We start from the raw sequence: 25,222 nt of genomic DNA on the forward strand, positions 1-25,222 counted from the left end.
TGGATCCTAGACACAGGAGTCTATACAAGGATGACAAGAGTCCCAGGACTGGCTGCCCTCCTCTCTATGTACCTGGAGTCCACGCCAGTAATGGAGAGTCAGAGAGAAGCGGAGCCGCAATGCGGGAAAAAACATGGCTCCATGCCAGGATTCGGCGAAGGTACTCAGGAGAAAAGGGGAGCGGGGAACGCCTGACCCGGCCCTGAGGAGGCAGGGATTCAGCACCCCACACCTGAAGAGAAGGGGGTCAGGGAAAAGAGACCCCTAGAATGCGGCGGGCCCCAATCCAGTGAAAGACGCGGCAAGGGAATGTTCGTGGGGCCGCTAACGAGCTGCTAATGAGATAATTAGCAGCAGATATTGGGGCTTTATGTGGTACTTACCTATTCTATAAGTGGACAGGAATCAGCCTGGAGGCCCGGGGGATCCCCAAGATTGGTCTGTTGGACTGCTTCCTCCTCCAAGGGCGGGTTCCTGTAAATAAGAGAAAGAAAGAGCTTAATAAAAGCACCTGTATCATACCCTGATCCAGCGTGGTCCTTCTTGTGAGTACTCGCTCGAATAACACCTCCTTCCTCCCTATTTCTATTGAGATCAAAGTCGTGGTAGGTGAGACTCAAGAGGCTTAGGAGGTACTCTGCACGGACATGCTGACAAAGTGGTGCATTGGCCGGAAACCGGAGGGCTGGGTGGACGCTATGGATATGCAGGCACCCACAGACTGGCAGCTGGCACACGGCTTCATGCTGAGATTTCTCCAGGGTCAGCAGGCTCAGGTGGAGGAGATGGTGAGGATGCAGAACCAGGAGGCGGAAGCCAGGATCCAGCTGTGGGCCTGTCAGCAGGACCTTTGTGAAAAGATCGCAGTCCAACAGATGTCCTTGGTAAGAGAAGGTGGTGGGCCAGGACTACCCCAAATGACAGGGGAAGATGACGTAGAGACCTACTTGGAGGAGTCTGAATGGGCGGTGACAGCTGCAAAATGTGACCCGGGGAGTTGGGCTGCCAGGTTGGGGCCACTCCTCATTGGCCCAGCCCAGGCCGCCTACCAGGCCCTCAGGTGAAATCAGCAATTCTGTATCAATTAGAAATTTCACCAGAGATGTACCAGTACAAATTCCAGGCCAAGAAGGGACCCAAAGGGGGCCAGCCTTGACTGTTAGCACAGGCCCTCTGAGACCTAGCGGAATAATGGTTACGACCAGAAGAACATACTACTCAGGAGGTAGTAGACATGATAGTACTGGAACAATTTTTAACAGATCTCACGGGTAGTGCCCAGAGGTGGGTCCAGTGCCATCAACCTAAGACGGTGGAAGAGGCACTCCACCTAGCAGAAGACTATGCCACAACAGAGGGGGAAGGAGAAAAACCCGAGAGAGAGAGAGGTGGCAGACCAAGTTCCGCCCTCTGACTGAACACAACTGCCCCTCCTAGGCGGGGAGAGGCCATACGAAGGGAGGGACGCACAGGGGCTACCCTGAAGTGAGATGTTGCCAGTGTGGGGAGAAAGGCCATATTTCCCAGTTTTTTCCTAGGTCAGTCCGCGACCTCAGTCCCAGGATGGAAAGGCACAATGAAAAAATGGATGGCAGTTTCAGCCAGCATTGAGACCCAGGCCAGAAGAGCAAGCCAGTAGTGGAGGTCCGCAAAGGTAACACGATTATACTGGCTGTAGTAGATACAGGATGCTCCCAATCTATGGTGCGCAGTTATTTCTTGCCTCCACATCTAGGAACCACCAGCACCCCAGTCTCCATGATATGTATGCATGGTGCGGTTTACACCTACCCGCAAAGTAGGCTGGAGCTCTCGGTACTAGGACAGACAGAAGAGCTCCTGGTTGGCATAGCCAAAACCTTGCCCTGTCTGATGCTGCTGGGGTTGGATTGGCCACACGTGAGGGAGGTAGTCCGCCAGCGGATGCTGGATGTGCCCGGAGAAGATGAAGTGAGGCCCCAGACCCTCTGCTTTGGGGACACGGAAGAAAGCCTGAACATTGACTGGATGGTGGAAGGAAACTTCCACCAAGAACAACGAGACCCCTGGCTCCAGAACTTATGGAAATCCCAGCGTGAGGAACTGGAGGGAGCGACTGGGACTGCCCTGAGACCCCCCCAAGCCCCATGTTACAAGGTAAGAAGGGGCCTGCTTTACCGGGTAGAAGACCTGGAAGAGGGAGGAGAGGGAGCCCAGATCCTGGTGCTCCAGAGATACTGAGAGGGCTTGTTACGGGTCGCCTATACCCTGTCCATGGGAGGACACCTGGTGTGCGATAAGGCGGAGGCCAGACTGAAATGCGAAGTCTTTTGGCCTGGCAGATATAAAATGACAGAAAAATTCTGTGTGGAATGTCCGGAATGCCACAAGACACCGGGGGTAAAACCAGAGCGAGTCCCTTTAATACCCATGCCACTGATCAAACATCTGTCTGACCGCATCGCCTTGGACATAGCTGGGCCCTTCCCGCACAGCAGGACAGGATACCAATTTATCCTGGTGATCATAGATTATGCCACTTGGTTCCTCAAGGCCATGCCATTGAGATCAGTGACGGCCCCAGTGATAGTTATCGCATTACTACGATGGATTGCCTGGGTGAGGATACCCTGGGAGATCTTAACCAACCAGGGAAAAAAATTTATGTTCAAAATTCTAACAGGGGTTTGCCAGGTGCTGAAGATAAGGCAATTATGCACCTTAGTATATCATCCCCAGACGGATGGGCTGGTAGAACAGTTTAACCATACCCTTAAGGAGATGCTCAGGGCGTGTATACAGGGCGATCCTCAGGAGTGGGATGCCCTGTTTCCCCTGTTGCTCTTCACTATAAGAGAAGCCCCACAGGCCTTAATGGGATTTCCCCCATTTGAATTAATTTACGGTCATAGTCCTCGAGGGTTACTAGACCTCATATGCGAAGACTGGACGCAAGCTTGAATGGACCCATCCCAGCCCCAAGTGGTGAGGGAGTTCTGAGAGTGATTACAGAAGGCGCAGGAGATAGCGCGGAGACGCTTCAGCCAGAACCAAGAGAGACAGAGACAATAGTATGACTCCCGAGCCGCTGAGAGAGAGCTGCAGGTAGGAGACTGTGTGGTGGTGTTACTCCCAGATAATACCCTGTACCCGCCAGGCTATGCTTGCTCCTGAGGCCACCGCCCTTTAGATGTCGGTCTTGCCCCAGGACCCTTGAGGGCAAAGCTGATGTTCTTTCCCACGTCACTGCCCCCGCTCTCGCCTGCCACATCTTGATGTATCTTCAATGGGAGGGAGTCAACTGATGGGTTCTTGTTGCCTGGGTCCTCCTGACAGATGTACACGGGGCTCCAACCACCCCTGCACCCCGGCCTCACGCCACCTTCTGGAGCTGGCCCGGAGGAGCAGGCACGTAGCTCCTCTTGCCCATCTGCCGCCCTCCTTTACCTCTCTTTTATATGCTAAAAGGGTCGAGCCTCTCCAGTTACAAACCTGGCTCCAGACCCTCAGCTCCTAGGGCCTATGTTTCTAAAAGACCTGGTCACCTGCAGTCCCAACGACGATCCCGCCCTGATCTGACTCCTCCTCTGGGCTCCTCATTGCCCCACAGCGCCCCGCGTGCACCTGGCTCCAGCGGGTCCTCCGTGGTGATTTTAACTCCGCAGCTATCCAATGCGGGCGCCTCCCGCCAACTCCTGGCCGCTGCTGCTGGCTCCTTCTCTCCGGCTCTTCTGGATCTGGCTCCCCATCCTTCCCCGGGTGCCATGGGGCCTCTCCCTCTTCTTCCTCCATCCACATCTTTCCTTCTTCGGGGCCATCCGCCCCCTTCGTTGCAGCTGCTGCCGCTTTTATTCGCACCGGCCGATGTTCACCGCTGAAGTCACCGGCCGGCCGCAGCTGGATGAAGAGCTGGCTCACAAGCCGCACGACTTTCCCCAGAGCCTCGCCTCCTGCTGCCGGTGAGTTTTCAGGGTCACCCCGGCCCCCGGGACATACCCACAAGCTGATGGCCCAGTGGCAAGAGCCCTTTCATGTGATGCGATGTACAGGACCAGTGAACTATGAAGTCTTACAAATGACACTGATGCAGCAAAGACAAATTTATCACATCAGCCTCCTGCGGAAATTGTGCCAGGGGGACGGGTGGCTGGGAGAGCCGGAGGACGAGATGGAGGAAGGGAATGAAACAGTGGTGCAAGACTTAACTGGAGCCTGAAAGATGCCCCAGGCAAGCTGAAATAAAAATCCTGATAGCCGAATTCCAAGACGTGTTCAAGGAAATACCAGGGGAAGCTAAGGGAGTCTACCATCATATTGTAACTCCACCAGGACAAGTAATTAGAGATCACTGGAGGAGGTTACCACACCATTTATGGCCGGTTGTCTGGCAAGAAATTGACCAGATGAAGAAGTGAAGGATTACTGAAGAGTCCAGAAGTCCCTGGAGGAGCCCCATAGGATGGATCTATCCGCTTGTGCATTGATTACTGGAAGCTAAATGAGATTGCTAGATTTGATGCCTTCCTGATGCCTCAGATTGATGACATGCTAGAGAAGATAGGCCAGGCCCAATTTATGTCTATGCTCAACCTCACAAAGGGGTACTAGCAAATCCCAATGGCAAGAGAAGACAAAGAAAAGATGGCTTTTGGGACTCCATGGGGGCTTTTCCAGTTCAAGAGAATGCTGTTTGGACTATGTGGGGTGGCTGCCTTCTTCCAGTGGTTAATGGAACAACTACTTGCCCCACATCAAGACTATGTGGTGGCCTACATAGACGACATTATCATCTTTTCCCTCAGCTGGGATACCCATTGCAAACATCTTTGGCAGGTACTGGGGAGTCTCGGATGAGCGGGGCTCACAGCAAACCTGAAAAAATGTGCCCTGGGGAAGAAGGAAGCACAATACTTCGAGTTTATGGTAGGCCAAGGGGTCATCAAGCCCATGTCAGATAAGGTGGCAGCCATAAGGCAACACCCCCTACCGAAAACATTGAAACAACTCCGGTCCTTCCTACGGTTCACCAATTATTACCAGTGGTTCGTCTCTAACTTTTCAGAAAAGGCAGCCCCACTGACAGAAGTGACAAAGGGATACCACATCCCAATTTCCTGGAACTCAGAAGCCCTACAGGCTTTCAACCAACTGAAAGATGTCATGTCAACATCCAGTCCTGTATAGGGCAGACTTTCAGAAAACCTTTTTCTTACAAACAGATGCCTTGGCAGTTGTGCTAGGCGCCATACTATTTCAGAAGGAAGAGGGGGCCGAGAGACCAGTGGCATTCACTAGTCGAAAACTTAAACCCACCGAGGCCCATTACTGTACCACTGAAAAAGAATGTCTAGCGATACGATGGGGAATAGAACTCTTTCAGTACTACCTATTAGGTAGGAAGTTCATGCTTATCACGGATGATGTGCCCCTGCGGTGGTTAAGTGTGGCAAAATTGAACAATGCTAGGCTTATGAGATGGTCCCTAGCATTGCAAACTTTCTGTTTTGCAGTGGAACATCGAGCAGGACGAAGAAGTGGAAATGTAGATTTCTTATCCCACCTAGGAGACGTCCCCATCCAGGACACAAAATCCAGCAAGGGGAATACACCGGAATGTCAAGGATCAAGTTAAGGACCTCCTCATGTGAGCGAGAATGGTCAAGGAGAAATGCTTGCCTCTCTTCTTTTTTTGTGGGGACAGTTGCCCTTCCTTTTTTTTTAACTTTCTTTTTTCCCTTTGGGGGGATAGGACCAAGTAACTGGAGGGGGAGGTGTGTAACAGGGTCCCGACTGAAGCCCTGTTACTAGAGGGATGTGGACAGCTGAAGACAATTATTACTTGGGGGAAGGAGGTGGGACAATGAGGCCCGGGCCCAAAGTATAAGAGAGAGAGAAGGCTGGGGAAAAATTGCCTTTGGGCACTGCAACCCAAGGAGACACCACTGAGGACGCAGCTACAAAGGATCCTGAAGGTGGATCCTAGATGCAGGAATCCATATGAGGATGACAACGTCCATATGAGGATGACAACTGGCTACCCTCCTCTCTACGTACCAGGAGTCCACGCCGGCAACGGAAAGTCAGAGAGAAGCGGAGTCTCAACGTGAGAAAAGCTGCAGCTCCGTGCCAGGATGTGGCAAAGGTACTCAGGAGAAAAGGGGAGTGGGGAACGCCTGACCCAGCCCTGAGGAGTCAGGGATTCGGCACCTCAAACCCAAAGAGAAGGGGATCAGGGAAAAGAAACCCCTAGAACGTGGCAGGCCCCAATCCACCGAAAGACGTGGCAAGGGAATGTTGGTAAGGCTGCTAACAAGCCGCTAATGAGATAATTAGCAGCAGATATTGGGACTTTACATGGTACTTACCTGTTGTATAAGCGGACAGGGATCAGCTTGGAGGCCCAGGGGATCCCCAAGATCGGTCTGTCGGACTGCTTCCTCCTCCAAGGGGGGGTTCCTGTAAATAAGAGAAAGAAAGCTTAATAAAAGCATCTGTATCATACCCCAATCCAGCATGGTGCTTCCCGCAGGTACTCAGCTCAGTAACACCTCCTTCCTCCCTATTTCTATTGAGATCAAAGTCATGGCAGGTGAAAATCAAGAGGTTTAGGGAGTACTCTGCATGGATGCGCTGACAAAGATGTTACACTTTTAACACCTTTGTGGCTCATTTGGATTTTGCTTTAATTTGTACATGTGGGATGGAACTCCTTAATCCCCAGCTGCCAGGGCCTGTGTAGCCAGCTGCAGACATGCCATTAAAAAGTCCCTAGTATGTACAGCTGTGGATCCAAGGAGCTCCCTCATCCTGACCTGCCTGCACTGTGGACTGTGGATGTTATGTTCCCCAATCCCGAGTTGCCTGGGGTTCAGGGTGCTCCCTGAACCCCAAGTGCCCATGACCCAATGCATACATGCAGCCAGCTGCATGCCCCAACAGACACATGATGGGATCTGAGGAACAGCATATTCAAGGCAAACATTCTTTGAAGGAATGTGACCTTTGTTGAAGACAAGCTAGAAATTCTGGGAAAGGTGGAACAGATGGCTTAGAGTCTAAACCTTAGACTACCCAAATAAATTTTGAGAATAGAAGAAAAGGTGAAGGAGAGAAAAAGGTTATGTTTATACGCAAAGGCCCTCAAGAGAAGGAGATCTCAAGCAGTTATTTGATCTGAGACACTGCTGCAAAATCTAACTCTGTTACAGACTGAGGCTGCAAACTAAATGGTGTCTGCACGTCGCTGGGGCAGATCTGCTGCTGGTAAAAATGCTCACAGTTCCATCTGAATGGAACACAACAATTAACTCCAGCTGAGGTCCTGCCCAAGAGAAAGTAGAATAGATAACAGAGCAGCTGAGCTTAGGGAATGGTGCACTCTGTTACAGGGAACCAAATGTTTGGTTCTCCTAACTTCCTCAGATCAGTAGTTTGGGATATATTCCAGACAGCTGAAAAATTGGCTATAGCTTATAAAATATGCTCAAACTGCTGATTTCTTTCCATGCTATGGAGGTGAACATTCAACTACTAAGAAATGTAAGGCACATTGACACCTTAAAAGGTAAGGTAGATTTGAAAATGCAAAGTTCTTGGAAAATGATCTATAAATATCTACTTGGGTAGAAAATATTAGATAGTACAGGGTATTTAATTTTAGCAGATACATAATAAAATCCAAGGCAGGAAGATGAAGCTAGATAAAGTAATTCTGAGTAGAAATAAAGTGCATATTTTTTTAACAGTGAAGACAGTAACCATTGGAGAAATTACCAAGGGATATGGTGGATTTTCCATTATTTACTGTCTTTAAATCAAGATGGATTTTTCCACCTAAAAGATAGATCTAGTCCATCCACACAATATGGGCAGCATCATGTTGCTGTGTGAAAATATATGGCATTACTCATGTAGGTGTGGAATTAGATGGTCATAATGGTCCATGCTGGATTTAAAATATATAAAATTTATCCCTTGCATAAGAGTCCTGCAACACTGCTGAAGTTAACAAATTTTGTTGCTTATTCTTATTGAGTTGAATTTGGCCCAATATACATTTGACATTTGGTTTTATTACTATAATGAGTATCGTAGAAGCACTCAGAGGTGATATCTGGTAATTATGTCTGGGAAGAAGACTAATTTTTAAAAGTTGTGTTTTATAACTATGTCCTCATTTTAAATGCAAAGAGCAGAACTGTTAGTTTGCTTGGTGGTGTAGCTGGCATCGTAGTTGCATCCCAACAAACCACAAATAATAAGCTCTTAGACCACCTAGATAACACTTAAACATTGCATGTGTAGTAACAAATCATCCCTTTTATTAACAGCTCCAGGGCAAATGGACATGAAAGAATGATTTAATGAGATACTGCATCATTTTAAGATGTCAGTTTTTATAGAATATACTGTGCTCTTAATGGGATCATGAAACAGCTTCTGGAGTTTAAGGTCAAATGCATTTTAAAAATTACAGGAAAGTTGTTTTGTCCTTTTTTCCGTCACTTACCAAAACTAATATGGTCATTGTACATTAGCACACTCAGATCACCAGGGAACCATGTCTCTCAATTCCAATACTAATACAAAAGAGTTGACCACCCATGATAAGTACATAAATGCCAAGGATATTCCAATGATTATCTTGGAATATTTATTGCCATATTTATTGTAGTTTAACTACCTAACTAAGGCAGACAGATAGCTGCATTCAGTTCTTGTCAGAGCTGGGATCTTGGAACAAAGTTTAATATTAAGTTCAGAATGATTAAGTTTCAACGATAAGAAATAAAGAAAGCAAGTAGTGTGTGACGCTTTAAAATGAAAAATTACTATCCCTGGGACGGTGTGCTAGATTTAGCAAAAGCAGTCAATCTTCACACCTTATGAGTAATAATCCATACCTACCGAATTGTTCCATAAATTGTTATGAATAGGGGATGGCAAAAATTAATAATGAAGTTTTCATTTAAAAGGAAATTAAGACAATATGGCAAAGAGCATGTAGGAAAACAATCCCTTTTAAAAAATCCCAGAATTACTTTCTGATGCAGTGAAGGTCAGGCTTTAAAAGAGATATACGCTGCAAGAGGCATGCAGAAATAGAGTTTCAAAGCAAGACTGGTCCATACAAATTGTGCTTAGATACCATGAATGGCATCAATATAAATAGCTAGAGAGGACAGTTATGCCTGTAGTAAAAACTGTGTGGATAAAGCTGGTAAGAAAAATCAAATTCTGGACTCACCAGGCAGCATTTCTCCTCTCTCAGTCCTGGTCAGAGATGTCTGGGGAAGCAGGGATCCTGTTATGGACCCCAGCAAGGGAGACTGCCTCCATGCAGAATTAATTTTATACAGGAGGTTAATGCTAGATTTCTGTCTATTTCTCTCTAGCAATAGAATTTCTGCTGAATTCCTACTCATATCAGTTCATATATGGCTACCTGGGATGCTCCTGATGCAGAGGAAACCCAGAAGAAAACAATGCATCTTCCTGCTCTGTTATCCTCTGCTCAGGTGTCTGCATGGTAATCTGTGAATTGAGTACCTGCAGCACTTCACGCTTTCCTATCCAGCTCCAACCTCAGTCTATTCATTCCCACTCAGCTCCATCTTTGCTGAGACCCAGTAAAAAGAATCCCCTTGGAAGTGACTACAGAAAACAATGGCGTAATGGGGCATTATCTCCCCAGTGTTTACTCTGAAAAGATGATATCCCTAGACAGACAGCTGGGACCTTTTGCCCAAACCACCAACAGCCAATTTGGGCCTGAACATTTTTCTGGTGGAGCTATGAAATTAGATAAGCAATTTACTTTAAGGACAAATGGCAACACAAATAACATTCTTGTGAATGCTTTTTAAAATCCAGCATTCTTTGAAAACTGTCAGATGGACAGCCCACCTAAGCTGTTGTGGAATAAACAAGAGTTTCTTTTTTATCATCCAGCTTTACAGTCACAATGTGATCAAATTTTATTTTCTTGTGAGCATGTTTAATGGACAAAAGGCTCTTACGTGTTATTACTGCTTACTGCTAATATGCAGTATATAATACAGACCAAAAAATGCACCCAGAAGAGTTTCTTTCTTATGTTCCATTCCTTTCATTATAGTAAAGAATCGAATTTTTCTGGGTCAGAGAGAATCTTTATGGTCATGTCCACTCAAGACAGCATATGCGTGTTGCAGCGTCTCAAAGCACTTTGAAATGTGGCAGAAGGTACACCACGAATGAAAAAATGTTCCCTGCATTGCAAATATTCAGCATGGACTCTTAAGTTCTGGGAATCTTGGTAACAAAAGAAAACATGCTAGCAAAAAGCAGCACAAGGCACACTCTTGAAGCATGCCCTAAAGCAGCTGGAAGCTGGGACCTCCAAAGAGATGATCTAGCACCTGGCCAGAATGTCTCTACCTGCTGCATGCGCCTGCTGCTCTAGATTGTTGCCTCAGTGTGTTGGAGAAAAGAGAAGCAGGGCAAAGCTGTCAGTAGTGGCTTGGAGCTGGCTGGAACCCAGACTCAGTCCCCAGTAAGCACGGGCATGGGAGTCAGGGGACTGTGGGGTGGGGGGGCTGTATAGGAGGGGTGGGTTTCCTGTCTACCATCCCCACAGCACACAGTTCCAGCAGCAGCCAACAGCAGGACCTCAAAGTGCTCATGGACTGCTGCAGGCAGAGCCCCCTGGCAGCTCACTATGCCATCTGATACCCGGGGGCTACATGCAGTGCACGGAGATGGTCTAGTCTATTGATGCACGCATTTGAATGGAACCGGGCCAGCTCCTGCTGCCATCTGAGGCTCCCAGGACAGCATGCAGGACCGCACCATCAGGCTAGGCCAGCTTCTGCCTCTACATGCCCACCACATGGAGGCAGGAGCTGGCCCAGCTCTATGGCATGTGGGCCATGTGGAGGCAGGAGCTGGCCCAGCCTGATGGTGCCTGGCTCTTGCCTGCAGTGTTGCTCCTATATGAAGGCATGTACCAGTGGGCTGGGCTGGATCCAACTGCCACATGTAGCCTTCAGGTCTCAGGCAGCACCATGCACTACCAGGGGCTCTGCCTGCAGCAGGCCATGAGTGCCCTGAGGGCCTGCTTCCTGGCTGCTGCTGCTGTGGAGGGGGGGCTGTGCACCATGGGGGGGCAGGGGACCCACCCCTCCCAGACAGTTCTGTCATCCCCACACAGTCCCCCACAAACCCCACATCCATGAACCGCCCCCAGAATTCACCCACAAACCCCACCCCCACAAATCCCACCCCCACAAGCCCCCCCAGAATCCACCCCCAAACTCCAAACTCAGAAACAGGGTGAGGAGCCCCTAGACCTGATTGAAGACTGTGCTTTGCAGGTCCAGAGGACTTCAGGACAGGGCCTCCAGTGTAAATAAAAGCCCAGCATGCTCAGCACACTGGGCATATATGGCAAGGGATGGTGAGGAGAGAGGAGCTCTGGAGAAGACCATCACTGGGACCTTGCCTGAGCCTCAACGGTGCACGGGTCAGCACATGGAGAGCTGACCCTGGGAGCAGCTCGAGGATGCTCCGGCCCCACATGGTATGTAGGTCTGTGCATGGAGAGCTGGCCCTGGGAGCAGCTCGAGGCTGTTCAAGTTAGCTCCAGCTTTAGGCCGGGTAGCCAGAGCCTTATAGTGTGGCTCAGCATTAAACTAAAAGAGCCCTGGTGCCCAGAGCAGGGCCTGAGAAGGGGAAAGACCCTCAGTGTAAGGCTGGTGAGCTAAAGCCAGTGAGGGCCTGGCTCCTATAGGAGCTCCCTGGGTGCCCAGTGCAGGGCACAGGGCCCAGAGGGAAGGGCCCTCAACTCAAGGATGGCCACTCCAGGAGGCCTGAGATAGTGTGGGGACCCAGAGGCCAAATCAACAGACCCCAGAGGAAGGACTGTGAGTTACCAGGAACCCAGGTCCTGCAGGGGAGGTGCCCTCGGCAAGGGACCCTGGGAGGGGTGGGCAGAGGTCCCACACACCCTCTGCTCTCCAGAGTCAAAGGGGAGGAGACCCCAAATATACACTGGAACACCCAGGGGGCCTAGGGGAAGAAGACCTTATCCCATTTGAGGGACCAAGTGGCTGGAACTCAGATAGGGTGTGTTTGATATCTGGTATAGTTATGTTTTTATTTGGTATCTATTGTTATTGTTGGTATTATAAATTGTTGGGTGGATTAATTCTGTATAATGGGCTATGTAAGGATGTCTTTATTAGCTAACCCACTTGTAATATAAACTTTCTTGATTGATTGCCTTGGGATCCACTCCTCTTCTGGGCCTGGGGCATGGGTACTTACCTGAATGCCCTCCCTGGGGCAGACTTCCTCTTGCTAACAGTCCTTTATATGAATATTTGTAGCTATACCTGTAACTATATCTATCTTAAAGAATTTTATATATAAATATCTGTAACTCAGTAAGTTGTATATAGTTAAGAACTTTGGACCTGGGCTAACTCTATAGAGGAAAGAGGGATCCTCCCACAATTCGGGCATCCCTCTCACAGCACCCCTTCCTGCTTACCCATACCATCTCGTTGAGAATAGGGAACACCCTTGGGTGTATCCGGGTTACAATTAAAAAAAAACCAAAAGCAAATCCCAAAGTGTATAGATATTTAGAATTTATTATATTATGATGACAGAGGCACTGGTAGGCTTCCAAATTGTTTTAAAATTGTAAATATATCAATAAAACATTGGCCAACTGATCTCTCTCTCTCTCTCTCTATATATATATATATGTATATATGTGTGTATATATATGTATATATGTGTATATATATATATATATATGTAATGGTGTTTCATTTTAATCATAGAAGAACACAGATTATGGGTATTTTAATGAAAGAATTTGGGTTTTTATCAGAGAAAATGTGATTTTTAAACAGGGAACACCAGGATTCCTGATGGTGAGGCAAGTGGTGGGACCTGGACAGAGAAGCCTGCTCAGAGCCGGGCTTGGCGTCCTCCTGGCCTCACCTGGTAGGTGAGGTGGCTGACCTGGCTATTTGGGGCCAGGAGGACACACTCTGACAGTTCAGAATTGGCCACCACAATGAACACATCTTCTGGGTGATAGCTGCCCACATGGCAGAGTGGAGACACCACAAACCATGACAGCAGTGCTTCCTAAAGGCCAATTGTACAGCCACAGCCCATTGACAGCTGGCCCAGAAGTGCAGGCAGGTCTGCTGCAATGCCCGTACCACAGCCCAGGTGGCTGTGTAGTCCCTGTCTGGGGCTGGCCAATGTACAGCCATGGGGCAGAAGGTTCAAGTGTGTGGATAGTGTCGCAGGTGGCAGCAAGTCACAGCCAGGCAGCATCCCCGACTTCCCAGAACAGGGGCCACCCTAGGTTAGGGTTTCTTCAGCAGTCCAGCTGGCACAAGGGGCTAGTGTCCTCAGATACCAACTGGCTGGGCACTGGTCTAGGCTTGCTGCAGGTGGCACTTGTTCCTGGAATGACTTGTTCCACGCTCTTGATTGGGACCAGTTGACTCCAGGGTTCTGGCTTTGCCTCATTACAATCCTTGATCTCACCTCCCTCTGTCTGTATAAAGCCGTCCATCATGTATCCATTCATCCAGTTTCCAGGAACCCATCCTCTCAGCATTTGCTACCTTAAGCTGTAACCTTGTATTATGGTACTCAGTTTGGGCACAATGTGTTTTCACCCTGGTGGAGTGAATTTCACATCCACCTCCTGTTAGTTTTTATTTCACCAAAAATTCGTAGATTTCATAGACACTAGGGGCTGGAAGGGACCTCATGAGATCATCAAGTCCAGCTCCCCCACCATAGGCAGGAAGTCAGCCTGCTTCAAAAAACATCTGGATATTTTTCTTGCTGGGATCAAGTGATTTTTCAAGTAATTCCAGCAAGAAAAATATCCAGATTTTTTTAAACAGTCCAGAGTAGGTGCTTGCACCACCTCTGGGGGGAGTTGTTTCAGACCCTAGACACTCACACCGTAAATATTTTTTTCTTATGTCTAGTGTAAATCAGCCTTCCTGGTGTTTATGGCTGTTAGACCTTGTTATCCCTTGGGGAGTTCTGGTGAATAGCTGTTCTCCCAGGTCCTGATATACCCCTTATATAATTGTAGGTTGCTACCATGTCCCCCCTGAGTTTTCTCTTTTCCAGACTGAAGAGTCCCAAATCCCTCAGCCTTTCCTTGTACAGCCTGCCCTCATAAGTTAGGCCTAAAGAGATTCCACAGCTCACCTCAGAGGAAAGCTTGCATCCTAATGGGTAAATAGTCCCTGGGACTACAAATATCCACAAGATAAAGGCATACAAACAATGGAAGCTTGGGACAGTCCCCAAGGAGGACTATACAACAACAGCCCGCACTTGTAGGGAGCAGATTAGAAAGGCTGAATTTAATCTAGCAACAGAAATCTAAGACACTAAGAAGTCCTTCTTTAGGTATGTAGGGAACAGAAGGAAAACAAATGGAAGCATGTGGGCATTATTTAACAATTCAGAACAGTTGGTTACTGACACTCAAAAGAAAACTTAACTCCTGAATGACTACTTTGCTTTGGTATTTCACTGAATTAAGGAGAAAATCATACTAGATAAGGTTCAGAATGGGCATGCTGGGAATGAACACCTTCCTATTCATGTTGACCTGGTGCATGATCAGTTAGAAAAGTTAGACATTTATAAATCAGCAGGATCAGATGAACTTGATCCACAAGTGCTGAAGTAGCTGGCCATAGTCATCGTGGAACCTCTGGTGAAACTCTTCCAGAACTCATAGCACTTGGGGGAGGTCCCTGAAGACTGAAAGAGGGCCAATGTTGTGCCCATCGTCAAGAACGGGAGGAGAGAGGACCCAGGCAACTATAGGTCAATTAGTCTAACTTCTACCCGAGGGAAGATCCTAGAAAAATTCATCAAGGAACCTATGTGCAATATGCTTGCAGAAGGTAGGATTCTGAATGACAAGCAGCATGGCTTCATTATGGACAGGTCTTGTCTTACCAATCTCATCTCCTGGTATGGCCAGGTAACTCACCTCCTGGATAAGAGACAGGAGGCTGACATTGTATACCTAGATTTCCAAAAGGTCTTTGATCTGGTATCCCATGATGTTCTCACAGGAAAATTGGAGGATTGTGGGCTTAATGTCTTGACAGTTAGGTGAGTAGGATGCTGGGTGTGAGGTAGGACCCAAAGAGTTCTAATGAATAGATCTGTGTCTTCCTGGCAAGAAGTGGCCAGTGGTGTCCCTCAGGGGTTGGTGCTTGGTCCAATACTTTTCAACATCTTTATCAATGATTTGGATATGGGGGTGGAGAGATCACTGGCCAAATTTGCAGATGACACCAAGTTATGAGGGAGCATGGTCATGCTTGAAAATAGACTGCAGGTATAGGTGGACCTAGACAGGATGTCAAGTTGGGCAGATAGGAACTAGATGAAGTTCAACATTGAGAAATGTAAAGTGCTCCATCTGGGAACAAACAATCCCCAACATACTTACAGACTTGGTGGTGCCAAACGGACTAGCACCATGACTAAAAGACACCTACATGTAATAACAGACCACAGTATGAACACGAGCCATCAGTGTGATGCTGTAGCCAGCAAGGTAAACAATAATCTGGCATGCATCAACCAATGCATCTCAAGCAAAAACAAGGAAGGGATTCTTTCACTTGACTCAGCATTGGTGAGACTGCAGCTGGAATACTACATCCAATTCTGAGTTTCAACAAGAATGTGGAAAAGCTTGAGAGAGTCTAGAGAAGAGCCACCCATATGATCAGAGACTTGCAAGGCAAGTCATATGAGGAAAAGCCAAGGGAAAGAGAAGGCTGACAGAGGACTCAGTAGCAGCTTACTGCTATATCAGGGGAATAAATCAAGGGCTCGGTGAACAACTGTTCACCAGGGCACCCTTGGGGAAAACCAGGAGTAATGACCACAAACTCCTGGAAGACCATTTCAGACTTAACACTAGGAAAAACTTCTCCACAGTTGGGCTGACCAGAGTGTGGAATAAATTCCCTCCAGAGGGGGTGTAATCACCTACCCCGGAAATCTTCAAGAGGAGACTGGACAGTCACCTCACTGGGGTCAACTAACCCCAGTTGTCTTTCCTGCCTCATGCAGTGGGGCTGGACCTGATATTTTCCAAGGTGTCTTCCAGCCCCTTTCAATCTATGAATCTATGAACACAGTCCCACGGTCCCCGGGCACCTTCCTGGCCAGAGCCTCCTTCCTGGTTACATACAGGGCCTACTTGGCCAGGGCTAGAAGGAGGCTCACCAGGAGGTCCCAGGACTTGGTGGGGCCATGGATGGGGTGCCCAAAAAATAAAAAGCTGGGAGATAATGTTCATCCAGAACCTCAGGAGGAGGTTCTGGAGATGGAGATGTGAGACAGCTGAAAATTATGTCTGTGTGATAAAGGTGTTTGCTGAAGGCTCTGTGAGGATTAGACCAGGTGTTTTTTGTCATTTGTATTGTAAGCTGTATGTTGTTGCTAAGTGCCTAATTAAAATTAAAGATTAGTGAGGCCTTGTATGTAGTGAGGCCAAGTAAATTTAGCAAGGCCTTGTAGAAGAAGTAGTAGGCCCTGTGGCGTAGTCAAAATTAACCTTATCCGAAGAATGCAAAGGCTTGTACTGCTATTGGTCAGTCCTAAGGAAAGTTTGTAGTGGGAGAATCTGAATGGCTGTAAATTATCAGCATAGTTCAGAAGTTATAAATTGGCTAGCACATCCAGAAATCATTAGAAGAAAGATGCAGCAGTGTGAGAGAAGCTACTGATTTAAAATTAGCTGCTGATCTGGATTCGGTGGGCAGAATTCGATCTCAAGGAGCCCAAGGACTGAATACCAGGTTCCTTCCCGGTACCCCTCGGACAGTGCAGATCAGGGATGCCTGACTTCGCTGAGCTTTATAGGAGAGGAACTTGTCATACATCAGGCATCAGAGGGGACTGCCGATAAGTTGCCAATGCGCATTGTTATTGTCTGTCATTGTTGTCTTATTATACTATGCGTAGTTGTGTTTTTAAGTCAATAAACTTTCTTGCCTTTTACTTGCAAACTCACTGTCAATCCTGAACCCTCCACTGATAGCTGGGACAAGATGGAGGGGCTGCAGCCTGGCACACTCGAGTGTCATGTGTGCCAGGGTCTCCCTCTGCCTGTAGAAGAGGCATGAGACCAAGGTGTTGGTAAAGCTCTCCACATACATGACCATGGTGACAGTTCCATTGAGGAGCCACCAGTTGAGGTCCCCAGTGGCTTGTGGGATGAGGGTGGAATACAGGCTTAGCAACTGGGGCATGCTAGCTACACCCTTGCTGAGCAGGTCCTATCACTTGGTGTCTGGGCGGGATGCGAGGGTGCATGGTGGATAGTGCAGTGCACGAGCATGTAGATTTGGAGGTGACAGACGATAGAGAGGTGGACCCACTTGGTGTCCTCTAGCCAGCTCAGATGGTGGAGGGGGGAGTGCCACAAGGCCAGCAAGGCACTGGCCCTACAACAAACTCTGACAGGCTGGAGGATATGGGGGTATGGGGACAACCATTGCACAGGACCTGGTCAACAAAGGCAAGGGTGTCAGGAGGTAAGTCAGATTTCACCTCCTGCACTAGGTGGCAGGTCACACGCACCATGGGTAAACCCATGCGCCGGGCCAACGTAGCGGGGTCCACCCATGCCCACCTATCATAGTGCCTACCATGGGCTCCTGCTCAGAACTGGCCAGTAGCCTTGAAGCCTCTTCCACTGGGATTACCCATTTTATCTTTCCTTGGGGTGGAATGTTAGACACAGCTGGGGAGGCCCCTGGAAGCTAGGCCACTCTTTCCCCCATGCGGCGGTTGATGGGGGCAGGGGGCATCCTCTACTTTGGAGGGCTCCAGTTGCATCTGGGCCTTCCACTTGGCTTCCACCTGCACCCACTTAGCCATGGGGTGGTCCTCAGGTGGACAAGCTCCAGTAAGAGAAGGTGGGGGTTAGGAGGATGAGGCATTTGCAGCGTGGCTAGGGCCAGGGACAGGCTGAGTGGGTGTACTGGCTGGTGTAGCACACCTGGTCCCCTCAGGTGCTGGTGATCTAGGCCGGGGTGGGGTGCCCCCAGCCTCTAACTCCTCCTAGCTATAGATCTGGGAGAAGCTGGGCAGGGTCAGTTTGCCCCAAGTGGCACTAAAGTGCATGTTCAGGTGCATGTGCTGAGACAGAAATCTCCAGCACAAATTTGTGCTACTGTTACTTGAGCTGCTACAAATGCATGTGCCTGTATGTGTGGGCATGTCCTGTCACCACAATGAGCAGGGAAGGAAATAACTGATATATGTAACCACATGAAAAAAATGGAACATAAAGTTTTTAATGATCTCAGTTGTAGTGTATCATACGGTTGTTTTTCTTCAGTGATAATGTTTTTTCAAAAGCAAACAAGAATGGATGAAAAATATCACACACCCACCCAGACAGACTCTTTTATATCTTCTGACTGATGCAGGGTAGGTGAAACCAGTTCCATGTAACTTAGTTTGCTTTTGAAGAAGCACAAAACATGAAGGAAAAAATCTGGAGAATTTCTCCTGTTATTGCTCAGTCTTACTCCACCTATTATTCTAGAACCTAGGACTCAAGTTATCTAACATCTGTAGGAGCTTACATTTAATTTTCAGTGTCATAAGTGCTATAGCTGTCACTGAAAACAGGTGAGGGTGGAAAGATGATGTTTAAAAATATGCTAGTCTTAAAAGGCCTGACTGTTTTTCAAGGTGAACAGTTTCTAAAGAGGCTGCTAAGAAAATGGCAAACACTCCCAGCTCAAACCAATGATATAATGAAAGATCAATAGACATTAAGCACTTGAGATCTTTAAATCAAAGAGTATTTCAAAATTATCTAGAGAAATAAAAACCTAAAGGAAAGAGATCTAAATTATCTCCCCCACCTTAAAGAATCAGGTTCCTTTTGCATGAGCTTAAAATTTGTATCTGTGACAATATGGAGTTCCTCGAGGAGATTGCACTTACATGCTAAGGCCCCAAGGTTTAACATTTTTTTTTGTTGGCTGGAGTGTCTCACCCTGATTGATGACTCAAAGCAGCTTTTCATTACAGGTTTAAAAAAAAAAAACAGTGCCTCCTGCATTCTGCTGCTCTTAAGTCATTTGGGTGGGAGTACTAATTAGTAGTTTCTGTATTAAAAATGAATAGCCTCAAGAGCTAGCCAGTCCCCCTGAGGGACACACAGGGCTCTACCATTATCCTAGTGCGTGGCATTTCCAGAACCCACAACTGTGAATCAATGTTAACCACAGGCAGCCAGCAGGTCCCACTCAGCCAGTGAGGCTCTGTCCAGACAAACATAGCAGTGCGGTATGTAGCTTCGCAAACATGTCTGCAGAGCCACATACTGCGCAGTCAGGTGTTCTCTGTAAGGGTGCACTGCCCATGCATGTGCAATTCTGTGTTTTTTTCCATGTTTTTTTTTTTGATTCCTGGATATTCAGGGGTCAAAAAAAACCCACAGAAAAAAAAGCAGAGCAGCACATACACAGGCAGTGCTCACTGCTGAAAAGTGTAGCTGGACCACCTGGAGATGTGCTGTGGCTGCTAGCTAGGCTCTGCCTGGCAGGATCACTGCTGCTGCAGCCCGGAGAGGACTCCAGGTAAGGATGCTGGGGCCAGCACAGTGCTGGCCCCAGCCTCCCCTACTGTCCCATGGCTTTACTTACCATGTGCCAAAGCACATGGGGCATGGGTGTTCCCAGGGGACGAGTAGCTGTGGTGCAAGGTGTGCCGCTGCTACTTGTCCCTGGGGAACCAAACGTCTGTGCTTGTTTGGATACAGCCAGGAGTTTGAACCCAAATTTCCCACTTCCCCAGAAAGTGCCCTAATCATTAGGCCATGGGCTAGGCAGGCCTGAGGGAATCCTCCATTCCTCCAATGGAAGTGGAGCCTAATGAGGAAGGATGGGCATGTTAGCAGTTTAAGGACTCCAAAGCACTCTGGAGAATGTACCCTCTGCTGCATACTCCTTACCCAGCAGTAAAATCTCTGTGATTTGAGTTAAAGAAGGGTAAGGAAAAAAGAGCAAAGGCTTTTTTCCTTTCCACAGATAATCAAAAGAAATAAAATTACCATTACATGTTGCAATGCAATTGTTACATATTTGGAAGAGATCAGATCTACAGTTTTTTGTAACCAGGACTTTGAATATAGTACTGCAGAACTGAAATCTTGACCCTTCATTTAAAAAGAATTTTTTGCATTTAATGTTTGTTAGTGTCTTTCATTTTACTTTTTAACAAACATGCATACTAAAAAGGATAGTTTAAATCCATCCATGGTACTCCAGAGCTCAAATTATTTGCACAATAATTTATGCCTATTAACTTGTGGATGGATGGAACTTGACCTTCAGCCTCATTTCTAGCAATAAATTCAGCACATAAAGCTAGAATTCTCACTTTGCTATGTCTCATTGCTCAATTTCACAATGATTACTGTATAGTGGAGTGTAAAACTCAAAGGAATTAGTTTAATTTAAAATAAGATGCATTTCTTAAACCACATTTGCAAGGTTGGTTTAGCCCTTCATAGCTGGATGCCCTCATTTGATTTTGCATTAGTGAATACCCTAGAAAAGTGCCAGTATTGATGTCCTATAGAGAATATACAGTATCTATTTTATATTTGCATACTGAATAGAAGGAATGGGTCCTTCAAAGACTATGACCTTTCTATCAGGTGCCTTGCAAACCTTTTGAGGGAGCATGACTATAGGTTTAGGTGGCTGAGTAGACCAGTCTGCCAAGTCTGGAGGTTTAAGTTGAGAAATGTAACTACTTCACCAATTAATCTTTTATTTGGTGGTTTCATCATCCTCTCTATGAGCCATCGTGCCATTCATGTCACAGAAAAGGAAAAAGGGAAGGTTTAGATAAATGAATACTTTCTGGTGGTTTTAACCCATATAGTTTCTTAACAATTACAAAAAAATAGTCGCATCTGAAGGAAAGGGGAAGGTTCAGACTTGCTGAGAGTAATGTTCAGAATTCTGAGTCCTGCTTCTTTTTCATCATTTGCCCTGTCATCCTTATGGCCCGTACATTTAGCAATGAACAATGCTGCTAAACAACAGACCCTCATCTCTGAATAGGTGGACTGATTTAAATCAAAATTATTAAAGTCACCCAATTTTAATCATGTCATAAACCAGAAGGCAGGAAAGCTTGTTTTAAATCTTCATTTGAATAATCAATTTTAATTTTTTCATTTGAAACTTTCAGTTATTTTTCAAAAGGAATGTTTGCTTTCGCTGGTTGAAATAACCACTAAAACATGATGTGAAATTAAATATATCCTTACAATATTTGCTAATTGGAACACTACATTTTAAATAGGCATCTGGCTGGGGTCATCTGAACCCAGCACTCCTTCCTGCCTATGCAGGGGGTCGGACTCAATGATCTATTGAGGTCCCTTCCAACCCTAACATCTATGAATCTATGAATTATATCTTATATCCATATAAGAAATTACATAATTCAACATTCAGATTAATTTTTACACTTCTGTTATAAAATGTAGAATTTAATATTTTGTTTTTATTAGATGATGAATCTCTTCTCATAATCTGCATCAATCGGCATATAGATGGAAACTGAAATTCCATTAAAATGCATGCAGACATAGGGAGGGTTAGTGATGGGTGTGTGGCTGGCCATAATATAAATGTAGCTGAATTCTACAGAAAAATTGTCCACAGTAAGTCAAAGACACTGCTAGGGCATACCCCTGAGATAATACACAGAAAGGAAGTATAGCAAGGGACCCATGAGAGTTAGGTGCAGGAATATCCTGAGAATCCAGCCCTGGGGTCTAAAAATGCATGTCAGTGCTAATGGAATTTTTCAAAGGTATCTAAGCAGGCTAGACCTTACCACAAGCCTTCATCATTTCAAATTTCAAATTAGACAAATTTTATATTTAAAATACAAATATTTAGTGTACATTACAATCTGATTCAAATAGAAATAATCTGATTTTTTTAAAAAATAAAATGTATGTATTTAAAAAAAATCCTTCCATGATTTGGAGCCAGGAGCCAAATCATTGCTAGAGCCAGAGCATCTGTAGTTTCCAAGTGTCTCTATACAGGATGGCAGGATAGTGCCAGAGTTACAGGCCTGAGAAGCCCTGGGATTCCCAGTCCTGGAGCAATCAACCTGATAAAGCTGCTTAAATGCAGCTTAAATGCAGGCTGTGGAAGCTCTAAGATTCCCAACTCTTAGGGAGTCCACATGATGTGAATGCCTCAGAGCTGCCTACCTATGAAGCCTGGAGTCTCCTCAATACTGTGCAAGATGAGCTGGTAAGAACCATAGAGGGCTCCAGGGGCCTGGCAGCCAGGATCACAATGCTTCACTTAAAGGTCATCAACACAGACTTGGTTCTGTTAATCAGCCTTTTATTACAAAACTCATTTTGAGAGAGAACTTCCAATCCGTTCCAACCTTGGGGTATCAGAGTGGCTTCTCTGACCGCCTCTGAACACTGCAGACCTAAAGCAGAAAAAATGCAAAAGTGAACTTTATGCCATCTGCCTGACTTGCGTCACATGCTTCTTACATGCAGTTCAGACTACTGATGGATAGCCTGTATGTTGATGATGATGAGGAAGCAAGTGTTGCCACACACATATATCAGAGGCATGAAGGCCAGAAAGCTGGAAACAGGTAGAATGGTCAATGTCAATATGATCTGGGTGCCTGAAGGAGGGTCATGAGGGCATTCATAAATGATGTGGTTGACTGTCTGAGCTTGAGCACCACAGCTACAGCCAGCATTGTGAGAGAAGCCTCAAGAGTGCATACTTGCCTTAAACTTTCCAATACCCATTCTGAGACAGCTAAGAGCAAACCAGATCCTGCAAGGGAGCTGCCAACCTGAAGGGCGGAAGTTGGTGTTGGGGGTGAAGTTCTTTAGCTGCAGTTCTTGTGCTGCATAATGCCTGCCTCACCGATGAGGGGTCCATGCTGTGGGTGACTTGCCATCTGCAGATTCAGTGAGTTTATTGGCCTAAGTAGAGAACACGTTCCAAGACTTCAGGCAGTAGTTGATTTTCTGGTTTGCGAATACTAGGCTGGAGTGCAGAGAATGGTCTGGATTTGGGGCTTTGAGGCCTAGAGCTCAGGGGAGGCCCTGACCCTAGCCTGTATGTCAAAGGCACATAATACTGGCAACAATATAGCATCTGAAGAGCTTTGATCCTGGACAGCACTGAGTACCTCTCAGGGATGGAGGCATGAGGGTCCTTAAACAGGAAGGTTTTAACACTCTGAAATGTCCTGTTTAGAATTAATCTGTTCAGGGAAAGGATTTGAAAGCTGGCAGAAAGAAACCACAGAGAGGCTCCAAAGCAGATCTTGGGGAACTTACGTGTGGTGCAGAACCTCTCTGCCAGCTCAGAAGTCTCTGTCCCCTTCCAGTTCCCTGGCACTGCAGATCTACTGGAACAAAAGCCCAAATCTATATTAACTTTTCTATAATTTCCCACAGGGCTAGTGAGAAGGACAATACAGATCCTCTCTCCAGTTCACCTCCCCACAAACTGAATTATCTTATTGAGAACCACTGTGGAAAGAAAGCAATCAAATCTATACATGTTGTACAAATAATTAAATATTCCTTCAAACAGGGACTTGCAACATCTCTCTCCACCAGTGAGTGCCCTGATCAGAGAACTACAGAGTCAATGATTTACTTATTTTCTCCCTCTCTGGCCTACTGAATGTTTAATCAGTTTTACAAAGTAAAACAGCTCTAACAGCAGAAATTCAGAGCATATAATTTATCAGGTAGTTAGGGCATGCTCCTGGGAGGTGAGGGATCTGGATTTATGTCACTGATCCAAATCAGACATAATAAGGATTTAAAAACAGGTCTCCCACATCCCTGTTGAGTGCTCTAACCACTGGGAAACCGGGAATTCTGAGATGCAGCATCTCTTTTTCCAAGAGAAAGAGCTGTCCTGACTTAGTTGGTCTCCTCTAGAAGATGGTTCACATCTGAGACTTTCAAGCAGAGGTAGGCTCCTCCTTCCAGCCTGGATTCAGGTACCAGATACCTTTCAGAGGCAGGACAACCTTCACAGGTTCACTCACCATTTCTTGGCTAAGTTGGGTATCTCTCAGCTGAGCACACTAGGTTCAACAAGTCCTATTTTCAGGTAGTTTTTTTGTGAGGAATTTGGCCAGCTCAGTTCAGACTGAATTTCACTAAGGCACACAGTGCTGAGGAGCTACATTTTTCTGGATCTGGCCCCAGGAAGTCTGTAGCATAACAGGGACTTATACCTCACTGCTAGTGTTCAAACCCTCAGAGTAATCTGTTCTCTCAGTTATTTTGCAGAAATGGATGGTGTGCAATATGTGGTAATTGCTTAATCAAGTTCATTTAGCGTGTTTGAAGAGGGGTTTTCCCCATAAGGATTGTGTTTAGCCTTTGTATTTGTGCAGCACTGAAAACACATAGCATTTTTCTCTGCTAGCAGCCACAGAGACTAACGTTTGCTGTAGTGAGCTTTGCTAGTTAATTAAACAAATCCAAGTACCAGTAGAAAAAGTAATTCCATACAACTGCTTTTTTCTGACAAGCCCTTTCTTTCACTATATCTGGTTGCTCTTTTAAAGTTATTTTGTTACTAGATGATTGTATACAAATATAATTAATGCCCTCCCTAATAAAAACACACCATATGTTTTGTTTATAACCAAGAAGTTTTGTTGTTGATCTATAATCCATGCACCAATTTTGTAATGGCAGCATGGTATTAAAACAATGGCACCTTTGAGGGATTTAACAGCATTGGGTGATAGTTTGAACTCTGGTCCATTTTGCAGTTTTGATTGTTTTGATGCTCAAGATGGTTTGAAAGGGTCCTATTTGACTCATCTTTACTCCCATATTCCCATAGCAACAGTAGCCAGAAATTCTTTCTTCCCTTTAGCTAACCTACCTCATCTTCTCTTCTAAGATACAGAATTAGTCATACAGGGATCGATAAGGATACCTTTGTCAAAACCAGTCCATGCTGATATATTCCATTTGGGGCTCACCTTGAAAGCTGCTTAGAAAATGTAGCTGATTCAAACTACAGAGTGACTTGACAGAACAGGTAGGTGGATGTATATTATGTTGGTAATCTAAACAGTAGGTTGGCTACTAGTTCAGGTC

The sequence above is a fragment of the Crocodylus siamensis genome, chromosome 2 (genome assembly GCF_052110815.1).
Source record: "Crocodylus siamensis isolate JL-2025a chromosome 2, ASM5211081v1, whole genome shotgun sequence".
Taxonomy (NCBI): Eukaryota; Metazoa; Chordata; order Crocodylia; family Crocodylidae; genus Crocodylus; species Crocodylus siamensis.